We start from the raw sequence: 12,091 nt of genomic DNA on the forward strand, positions 1-12,091 counted from the left end.
TATTTTGTTCGCTCATGTGCTCTTTGAGTTGAGCAAACACAAAGAAACAGCCAAGTTTATCGCATCCGCAGCATCTTGAGATAAGCGAATCACTGGTTCTGACAGTCAGTAAGGAATGTGAACGATCGAGACTGGAACGTAGAGCATCCGAAGCAAGGTGTCACCAGCGCGCAGCAAAGATTCCATAATCACTTGGATTATGTGTTAATTTAGGAAAGTTTGCTACTTATGTGGAGAATTTTGTGCGCGGAAATTTTCTTCTTCCCCTGCGGTGGCACATTGAGACAGACGAAGGTGACAATACCGACGACGTCGGCTACAAAGTTCTGGAAGGAAATGCAGTAAATTAGGTAGGTTAAGTAGAAGAGATGGAATTTCATTAAACGCAATTTTACCTCCCACTATAGGTGCTAACAATGGTTGCTGATGTATGCAGCTGATAATACTAAGGGAACGCCTGTTTAAACGAAATTAGGTTATATTCAACATATGCGTATGATGACAAATGACAATTGATGTCACTTACTGACTTCTCACCCGCTTTGTTTCACGAAATGAGTGTTACAGATACAGCCAGCAGGTGCGATGAGTGAAAAACTTTAAGACCCAAATTGGTTAATTTTGTGATTGGATATTCACAAAACTATTTTTCGCGGTAGATATGTGAACATATTATGTGACCATATTCATCATATATTCAATATTTGTTGTAGTGTTTTATACATTATTCGGGACTACGTAGGTGCTGATATTTGTTTGGTTTTTGCATGAGAAAAAGAAAGTAGGAAATATTTTTGCTTTTGTCATCACACACATTTTGACAATCGCATGTGAGAGTTCGCGTGAGTGCGAACAGCCTTCAAAATCTCTTTTGACTTCGTTGTCGCGAATTGGCAACACTGTATATGCCATAAAGCAGAGATAGCAAAATGTTGAGAATTAAAACAGCACAAATAAGAGTACACTTGCACTTTGACTGGATATTTTCAATGTGCTCCTTGAAAGTAAGATATTTATCATAAATTAGCCCTAAGTATTTAACTTGATCAGACCAATTTAAGACCACACCGTTCATCTTAATAACGTGCTTATGGGTGGGTTTGAGAAATGAAACTCTTGGCTTATGAGGAAAAATAATTAACTGTGTTTTAGTAGCATTAGGGGAAATCTTCCATTTCTGCAAGTATGAAGAATATATATCTAAACTTTTTTGTAGCCGACTGCATATAACTCGAAGGCTTTTTCCTTTTGCGGAAATGCTTGTATCGTCACAAAACAGAGATTTCTCACAACCTGATGGTAAATCAGGAATATCAGAAGTAAAAATGTTATATAAGATTGGACCCAAAATACTCCCCTGAGGCACACCAGCTCTAACAGGCAATCTATTAGATTTACCATTTAGATAGTTAACCAGAAGAGTGCGGTCAGTTAAATAACTTTGTATCATTTTTGTAAGGTAAATCGGAAAACTGAAATTTGACATTTTAGCTATTAAACCTTTATGCCAAACACTGTCGAATGCCTTTTCTATGTCTAGAAGAGCAGCTCCAGTCGAATAGCCTTCAGATTTATTAGTTCGAATCATATTTGTTACTCTAAGTAACTGAGGAGTAGTGGAATGCCCATGGCGAAAACCAAACTGCTCATTTGCAAAAATTGAGTTCTCATTAATATGTGTTATCATTCTATTAAGAATTATTCTTTCAAAAAGTTTGCTAATAGAGGAAAGTAAACTAATTGGTCGATAACTTGATGCCTCAGCTGGATTCTTTTCGGGTTTTAAAATTGGAGTGACTTTGGCATTTTTCCATTTCGTAGGAAAATGTGCTAATGCAAAGCATCTGTTAAAATTTTTTACCAAGAATATTAAAGAGTTTTCGGAAAGTCTTTTGATGAGGATATAGAAAATCCCATCATCTCCTGGTGTCTTCATGTTTTTGAATTTTTTGAGAATAGTTCGCACCTCATTCAAGTTTGTTTCCAATACCTTTTCAGAAAGAAATTCTTGGGTGGTGATCTGATCATACTTTTGGTTTACTTCATTTTCAATAGGACTTACTACGTTCAAATTGGATTTATGAACACTCTCAAACTGTTGAGCAAGTTTTTGAGATTTTTGTTCATTCGTTAGAAAAATGCAATCACCATCTTTAAGGACTGGAATGGGCTTCGAAGCTTTCAGTAAGGTTTTGGATAAGGTTTTAGTTGTTCAACTTCTTTCATGAAACTCTCATTTCGCAAGAGAGTGAATTTATGTTTAATTTCCTTTTGTAATTCTTGAAAAATAATTTTCAAAGCAGGATCACGAGATCTTTGGTATTGACGTCTCCGTATGTTCTTCAAACGTATAAGAAGTTGAAGTTCACTGTCAATAATTGGTGCATTAAATTTCACTCGAGCCTTAGGAACTGATAAATTCCGGGCATTGAGTATTAAGCTGCTAAAATTTTCTAATGCTCTGTCAGCACTATTTTGTAAAATAATATCATCATTCAAATTTTCTTCGATCGTAGAACGATATCTATCCCAATTAGTCTTGTGATAATTTAACACAGATCTAGTGGGATTTAAAATAGTTTCATGGGAAATAGAAAATGTTATGGGAAGATGATCAGAATCAAAGTCAGCATGAGTTAATAAATCACTGCATGAATGACTTTGATTTTTTAGTTCAGATCAATTGTAGATGGATTCCTAATAGAAGAATAACATGTAGGACCATTTGGAAATAAAACTGAATAAAATCCAGCCGAGCAATCAATTAACAATATTTTTCCATTGGAATTGCTTTGAGCATTATTCCAAGATCGATTTTTCGCATTAAAATCACCGATGATTAAAAATTTAGATTTATTTCTTGTGAAAATTTTAATTTTTTTTTTAGATTTATTTCTTGTGAAATAATTTTTTCGCTCACCAGTGCATTGAAAAGGCAAATACACTGCGGCTATAAATAAAATGCCAATACTTGTTTCAATTTCAATTCCCAAACTCTCGATAACTTTGGTTTCAAGATGGGGTAAAACACGATGTTTTATTCGACGGTGGATAACTATTTCAACTCCACCACCGGCAACATCAATTCTATCAAACCTATGAACCATGTAATTTGGGTTCTTTTTTAGTTTAATATTTGGCTTTCAAAGCGTTTCAGTCACAACTGCAATATGCACATCGTGGACTGTTAAAAAATTGAAAAATTCATCCTCTTTCGCTTTTAAAGAGCGAGCATTCCAATTTAGAAAATTTACAGCATTATTTAAAATCATTGCTGAACTTCAATTTCATAACAATATTAGTTGTAAATTTTATACCTTCTTGAACAGCCTCGTACATCGAGTTACAGTTCAACAAAACGGACATTAGCTGCAGCATGGATTGTTGTAGGTATTCAATCTTTTCTGGAGTTGGACTACCTAAATCAATACTGGCTGACTTTTCAGCACCAAACACGAATGGTTTGTTACTGTTTGAATTTGAAATATTACCTGTAAGGACACTGGCATATGAACAGCCTGGTGTTGCCTGAACAGGATTTTTTGTCTGAAATTTGTTAGCTGTATTTAAATTATTACTTACAGACACACCTGCTAATGAAAGTGCTGGTGATGCCTGAACAGTATTGAATGTCTTTTGTATACCCACATTGACAACAGGTTGCTTAGAATTCCTACGTTGTCTGGAAGCAATAATTTTTGACCATACAGGACAATTAAAGAAATTAGATTTGTGATTTCCCCCACAATTTACACATTTGAAACTATTAGTGGTCTCTTTCACGGGGCAGATATCTTTCGTGTGACCAGTGTCACCACAAATCATACATTTTGCTGCCATATGGCAGTTTCGAGTTCCATGACCACAGGCTTGACAATTCCGACATTGAGTAAGGTTATGAATTTTTCCATGTCTCTTGAAATTTTCCCACTTTATTCGCACGTTAAATGAAACACGTGCTTTTTCCAAACATTTCAAATTATTCACTTTGGTACGATCAAAAGTAATTTTCCTGGTGTATTCCAGTTTAATTAATTTTGGCATTTGCCTTTCGTTTTATCAAAATTACTTGGTTGGGGGCAAAACCAAGTGATTCTGACAAACAATCTTTGATTTCCTCAATATTTGAAAGACCTTTCAAAACTGCCTTAAACGGTCTCTCGTTTTTGGCACCAAAAGAATAAAATTTATACATCTTTTCAGTCAAATACTGTAAAAGATGTTTATGACCATCAAGAGATTCGGCCAAAATACGAATTTCGCCTTGGCGACCAATTTGAAAATTAACTTTCACATTCGATAGAAATGATGAAAGTTCTGATCGAAATGCTTTAAAGTTTGCTACAAATACCACAATAGGTGGAACTTTAACCTTCTTCATAACGGCTTTATGCTCAGTATGAGAAGTTTGGATTTCTTGATCCCCAACGGAAAAAAGAATATCATACCTGTTAGTCGAAATTTCAGTGTCACTTGGAGGAGATGCCTCACGTTTCCTTGAAGCCGCATTAAAGCGAGCTTTTTCATTTTTTCCAGGCATAACTGGAAAACTTCACTACACTTTCACTTCACTATAGAATTTAAGTAGAAATATCTCAAACCAAATTTACTCACTAAACACTCGTTAACGTTAAAAAACAAATTTATTATTTTGCGTTTCAACAGGTAGTCTTTTAAAAAGATTGCCTGTTGAAAGCGAAAAGCAAAATTTTAATATCTCTCGGTAGTCTAAGACTTAGCCTCGAGCTGTTGGTAAAATTTGACCGTACTGTAGGACAGTTCGAGTCGATCTGACAGTTGGTAAACTGTTATCAAAGTTCATACGTTAGGTGATGCCATATGGCATCACCCGCGGGGAATGGGTTAATCGGATAGGTAAATTGTTTCGATCGTTTCGGAAAGAGAAAAAGTCAAATCAGACACGTGCGGCTACATTGAACCTAACCTTACATAGCGGAAGATGGACAAAACAATTTTAGCACGGAAACAGCATCGATAGCAAACCGGTGGACGAAGTTGAAAAGTTCGCTCAAGCTTCGCTTGGAAGTAAATCGTGTTCTGTTCATTCATTTTTATTACACTTTGCTGGCCTGGACATATTTTATAATATTTAAGGGCAAAATGGCGATGCTACTCCCGGCACTGATATGTTTTCAGAAGCTATTCGTTTGCTAAGCGCGCACTTCACCCCGCTCAGTAATGTTCCCGACGAGCGATGTGTGTTGCAACAGGATGCAACAGGAGAATGAGCTGGTTGAGAAGTTAATTCATCGACTCCGGGATCAGGGCATCTTTGCGAGTCTGGCACCTCCCTGGACATGGAGATCACGGAGCAAGTTTTTGACAACTGTTTCTCGAACGCGTTAAGGGTAGCGGTGTTGAAGAAAAAGTTTAGAATCTGTGAAGCGGATCCGGGACCAAATGAAGAAGCTACTTGAAGTAGGGGAAAACCGTACAAGACGCACCAGTTGGGTAAGAGGGCCCATGCTATTAATTCCCCAAAATACTTATACATTTGGTTTTTTATGACGATATTCTTCGCTTTTCTCATAAAAACCCAGCTTCTTTACAGTTCTCATATAAAAAAGTGTGTCATAATGACCAAAACACCCAAAAAACTGTGCAATTGGCTGTGGCTCTGTCCAACATGTAATTATTCATGAATTTTATTTAAGCTTTTATGATTAACTGACTTGTAAACAATACAAAAAACTAGGGTTTCCCTAACCTTTACAGTTTTGGAGTTCATAATACCATGAGTATTGCAAATTATTTCACCAACTTTCGTCAACTTTTACCTAAAAACAATCAAAACTAAAATTGGGGCAGAATGCACTATGAAGAGCTTGCAGGAGATTGCTTGACTACTTAGAGCATGTTCCATTATTTTTGATTTTACTTTCGAGACTTCAAGCGCTTCTCACTTCGCGTGCTGATTTCTGCTAGTGGCATATTAGCCTACTGCTTTGGAGCATACTGACCTTTGTTGTGGTGCGTTTTGGTCACGGGCTTGTTTGGCGGCAATGGTAATTTTTACCAAAAAAGACATTGAAATCGAGTATTTCATAACAAACTTCGTCATAAACATATAATAAATAGATCCTTCAACCATCCTACACGTTCAATGTCGCCTTTAAATGATTTGAAGCGCTGTAAATCGCGCAAATGCTTAACTGGTGCGTTTTGTACAATCCTCCCCTAGTTTGCTTTCGCTGCGGTAACACGGAGCATTTTGTCAATGACAAACAGTGTTCAGCTTGATCTAACGCGTGTGATAATGTCAAATTGTTTGGCACTTCAATATGTACAAGACAAAGTCGAAGTCGGTGGACGCGCCAGGCCAATGAGGCGATAATCCTGGAGAAACACCCTTTGCCAACATTCGAGTAAATAATGCAAAATGTTTAGTAAGATACATTTGGCAAAGGCATTTCACCTAATTGAATTACCTCCACTCAGGGTGCTTATTACCGGTATGGAAGGCGCAAGTTAGGAATGAAGGGGGCCCCTGAGATATTCCAGCGGTGCATCCAAACAGTGCTGAAAGAATAAAGCAGTGAGGGTGTTTGTTGATGACTTAATGACTGCGTCATCTGAAAAGGAGCATAATAAGCGACTCAAGACGGTGTTGACTTGTCTAGAGGAGAATCAACGGGGCGATGCACAGTGGGGAATCGCTGGCCATCAGCCAAAAAAATTTTTTTTCGTTAGCTGTTTCATAATATTTTTCCTTTATTGCTATAACATTCAAGTGTCTAAATCCAAAAGTTGGGCGCAATATCATGAAATCTGATTTTTTTTTATGACTTTTCAAAGCTTGGTAACCTGACGTTTTTCTTTTTTTCAAAAAAAGTACATTACTTTTAAACGCTCTGTAGCTTCAATGATAGCTTGGATTTTTTTGACGTCAAAGAAAAAGTTGTTGTGAATAATGTGCAAAACATACCCTTTTCATTAGATATTGTAAAATTTGGTCATAATAGGCCTAACACTAGAAAAAAAAATTAAAAAACATGATTTTTTGTAGAAAAGTCGCTTAAAAGTTTAGTTGCCGTAGTTTGCCACGGTTGTGACTACATTCAAAATTGAGGTAAAAACGTAAGCTTTCAAATGCATACTGTCCGCTGCTGCGCAAAACTGCGCCAATTGTCACTTTCGTGAAAAAAGCGATAGCAGTTTTTTGAAGTAGAATACTTCTCTCAGGAAGTTCGGCACATAGGGGTGTGAAATGAAAATCTAAAACCGGAAAAAGTGAAAAATATGTCCAATTTCAAATGCTAATAAACCGATTAGTATTCGATGGATTTCCTTCGTTCTTGCAGCAATAGATTGGAAAATCTTCTAAGATTCTTCCCAAAATAAGATAATTGTAATTTTATTATTCACACTATTGTACTATTGAAAATAGTCAAGCCTTGTCAAAACGAAAATTTCGACCCCTGATTGGTCGTTATATGCTTGCTTCCCAAGCACGGTCGACAGAATCATATACCTTGCAATTGAAAACATGCTATTTGGCCTATATAAGAGCCTGTTTCAGCCGGAGCCGCTCATCATCAGTTCGTATTGTACAAGCGACACGTTCGGACGTGTTTTTCGCCTGCCTAGTTACGCGCTTTGTTTCTATGGAAATCGACGAGACGCTGCACCCTGCGGTTAACAATTCCTCCGCTAGCTCAAAGCACAAACGGAAGAAAACCGATCCGGTTATTGATAGTAACGATGAATTAGAGGAGAGATTACTGAAGAAAAATGCCTTCAGCACTTTGACAGAGGTCCTCAAAGTTGATCAGAAGAAATCATCATCTCCAGTGGTCTGCGCTCCGGAAAACAACCCTGAAAAACGGAAACAACCACCACTGGTGGTAAAAAACGTTGAATTTGCTACCCTTCTCGGGAAAATGGATCAGTGTGACGCTCAACCGACGTACAAAATCACCCGATTCGGCACTAAAATTAATTGCTCATCTGCTGAGGAATTTGACAAGGTGCAAAGTTATCTGAAGCAGTGTGCGTTTGAATATTATACGCACGACAAACCGAATGATAAACCCTATCGGGTTGTGCTTCGTGGCCTTCCCCTGGTGAACCCACAAGAGATTCTGGATCATCTGAAGAAGGAACATAACATCACCGCTGTTGCGGCCTACATCATCAGACGGAAAGGCGATTGCGCAAATCTGGACGAGTCCTTCTACTTGGTGCACTTTCACAAAGGATACACTAACCTCAAGAAGCTGAATGAGATTAAAAGTATCTCGCAAATCATAGTGCGTTGGGAAGCATACCGCAACAAACGTGCAGACGTGACACAGTGTATGAATTGTCTACATCACGGACACGGGACTCGCAATTGTCACCTGAACAGCAGATGCAATATTTGTGGTGAGCCTCATGCTTCGGAAAACTGCAAGAAGAAAGATGCTTCAGCGAAACGGTGTGCCAACTGTAACGGATCCCATGCTGCAACCGATCGAAACTGCCCCAAACGAGCAGAATACATCCGGATTCGCCAACAAGTGACAACTAAAAACCAGCCGGGTCGCAAGGAGAATAAAAAAAATCAACCTGTTCCTGAACTGACCACCTCGAATTTCCCTGCATTACCGAACAAGAGCACCTCCACCGTAACGAAACCTGTGGGCAATCCGTCCACACCAAACGCCTGGTCCAATCAATTGCAGAAGCAAGAACCCCGCATCGATCCTCGCACTAGAGCAGGTTTGAACGATCTCCCTCCGGAATTCTCTCGTGCCGAGTGTAGTGAAAACATGCTCTACGGTTCGGAAGAACTGTGGTCCATTTACAACGAGTTCTGCGATCGCCTGAAGCAGTGCAAGACCAAATCGGACCAAGTTAAGGTCCTTGGCTACATGGTTTGCAAATATGGGGTCAACTGAGCCCTGCCGCATCCGCATCGCCAACTGGAACGCTCGCTCTATAAGGGCGAAAAAGATTGAATTGAGTAATTTTCTCGCTCAAAAAAATGTCGACGTAGGAGTGATCTCGGAAACCAGGCTCAACCCAAGAATAAACTTCTCACTTCCAACCCACACCATTATCCGGTTAGACCGCTCCAACTCCAGTGGTGGCGGTGTGGCCGTTATAATAAGAGAAAACATCCGCTATGAAATCCTGCCCCATCCTAAAACCAAAGTCATCGAGGCAATCGGAGTTAAAATTTTTGCTCGTCACGGATTTGTCACATTGTTTGCAGTCTACATCCCTCGGCAGTGCTCGGATTGCAACGATACCTCCAAATTCTTTACAGAAGATCTACAAAAACTAACCGACAACAGGCGAGGCTTCATTGTTGCCGGTGATCTTAACGCTCGCCATACTCAGTGGCGAAACAACTTCTGCAACAAAAACGGTAACCTTCTGGCAGACCATCTCAGTTCAGGTACGTGCACCATCCACTTCCCAGATGAACCAACGTTCATCTCCCCAGCTGGAAACACCTCCACTCTAGACATTTTTCTGTCTGATCTGGCATTATCGAAACCTGTAACCCATCAAGAACTGAGCTCCGACCACTATCCAGTGGTGTGCGAACTTGATTTCAGCCCTGCACTGGCGCAGGCTACAACAATACGTGATTACCACCGAGTGAACTGGATTGCCTTCAGCCGCATGGTAGATGCACGTCTTCCTAATGTAGTGAATCTATCAACTACTCTGAATATCGACAACGCATTAAACGTCTTCGAAGAAGCCGTGCACACAGCCGAGGAATCCTGCATCCGCAATGTTCAGGTGAGGAGGAAATTTTCGCTGATTGACTCCGATACCCGGCGATTAATCCAGAAAAGAAACACTGTCAGAAGGCAATTCCAACGCTCCGGATGCCTAATGAAAAAACATGAACTCTCTCGTCTCAATGTTCTTATTGCGGAAAGAATGTTGTCTATACGAAACCAACAGTTCTCGAACGAAATTGAACGTATGAAAGACCACTCGAAACCGTTTTGGAAGGTAGCTAAAATCCTGAAGAAAAAACCAACTAAAGTTCCACCATTGAAGGACGATACTGGAGGTATCCTAGTTTCCCCATCAGAGAAAGTGGATGCCATAGCCAACAAACTAGTTCAAGCTCACAACATCGGTACAGGGATGAGCAGCCCCCATGAAATTGCAGTGCAGAACACAATTAGTCAGCTAGAGGAGCAGCTCAACGATGTTCCATTTACTGGTCAAATATCGGAGGACGAGGTACGTGCTGCAGTCAAACGTGGTAAAAACATGAAAGCCCCTGGGAACGACGGCATCGTAAATCTGATTCTGAAAAAGCTCTCTGGTAAAGCTTACCGTTTTTTGGCAGTAATTTTCCAAAAATGTTTCCAGCTCAACTACTTTCCTTCTGTATGGAAAACTGGGAAAATCATCCCTATATTAAAACCTGGAAAAGATCCGACCAGCCCAGCGAGCTACAGGCCTATAACACTGCTCTCGGCTATAAGCAAAGTCTTCGAGCGTTTAATCCTGCTTCGTATGATGGAACACATCGAGGAACACCAAGTCATTGTGCCGGAACAATTTGGATTTCGGAAGGGTCATTCTACTGTCCACCAACTGATCCGAGTGGAGAACATTATCCAGCGGAACAAAACACTTTCCACCAACACAGCCATTGTTTTTCTGGATGTGGAAAAAGCGTTCGACAACGTGTGGCACGATGGACTCGTCCACAAACTGGTGCAAGCAAACTTCCCACAATACCTCACGAAAATGGTAAGAAATTATCTTGCTAACAGAACTTTTCGGGTGCATCTTCCAGGAGCTTTCTCAGAACTCAAACCGGTCTCAGCTGGGGTTCCCCAAGGTAGCATCTTGGGCCCCATACTATACAACATTTTCACTTCCGATGTACCACAACTTCCTGGTGACTGCAAACTGGCCCTGTATGCAGACGATAGTGCGATAATTGCTAGCGGTCGTAATTCAGCAACCTACTGTGCAAGGCTTCAAAAAGGTGTAACGGCGTATGTTTCCTACCTGAATAGCTGGAAAATTAAAGTAAACGAAAATAAAAGTCAAGCCATTCTATTCCGACATCGATTGTCAGCAAAACTGCTTCCAGACCGTCAGATACGAGTGAACGGATGTACCGTTGAATGGGCGAACGAAGCCGGCTATCTTGGCATCACAATTGACAACAAACAAATATACAAATCTCACACAGACAAGCTGAAATGCAGGTGCATTGGATTAATAAAGTCCCTCTATCCGTTAATATCTCGACGATCCAAGCTGTCACTCAAGAATAAATTGGCAGTGTTCATGGCAATTATCGCTCCAGTGATAAATTACGCTATGCCTGTGTGGGGAACCTGTGCAGAAACACATAGAAGAAAACTTCAAGTAATCCAAAACAAGCTGCTGAGAACAATATTGAATGTCCCATATGATACGAGAACCACCGAGCTACATCGCACCGCAGGATGTAAAACGATCAACGAACGAATTGAGGAATCGATACAGGACTTCGTTATGAGTGCGACACACTCGGAACACCCGCTCATCCGAGCGCTGGTTAGTTAGATTTTGAAATTTTAGTTTAAGTAGGTTATAAAATTAAAACAACACTGATTTGGTAGTATCAAACAATCTCATAACTATTTTAAATATTAAAACTAAAACGAGCATTAAAGATGCAAAATGTAAACTTAAACCAAAGGATGAAAAAGGAAAATCTTGTATCACTTAAATAACAAAACTTGTACCAAACAAAGAGATAAGAATAAATTCAAATTTTAAGTAAAAAAAAAAAAAGCGGAGCCGCTCATAATAGTTCTGAACAGCGACGACAGCAGTCCTCCCTTAGCAGCAGTGGGTACCATCGATAGCGGAAGCGGCCACAACTGTGGCTTGGCTGTGGATAGGCCAGCGTATAGCGGCCACAACTGTGGCATAGCGTAGCATCAGACAGCGACAACAGCAGTCGTCCTTCCTCAGCAGCAGCACTAGCCCTGTGGTTGGTCACCACGTCTCAGGAGCAGCGCGGTTTTTCTCAGCGTGTGTCGCCAGACAGCCATTATTCCCCCCGTGTTGGGGCAGCATAATGATTGCCATCAGGAAATCCAGTTTCGGA

The sequence above is a fragment of the Wyeomyia smithii genome, chromosome 1, assembly GCF_029784165.1.
Source record: "Wyeomyia smithii strain HCP4-BCI-WySm-NY-G18 chromosome 1, ASM2978416v1, whole genome shotgun sequence".
Taxonomy (NCBI): Eukaryota; Metazoa; Arthropoda; class Insecta; order Diptera; family Culicidae; genus Wyeomyia; species Wyeomyia smithii.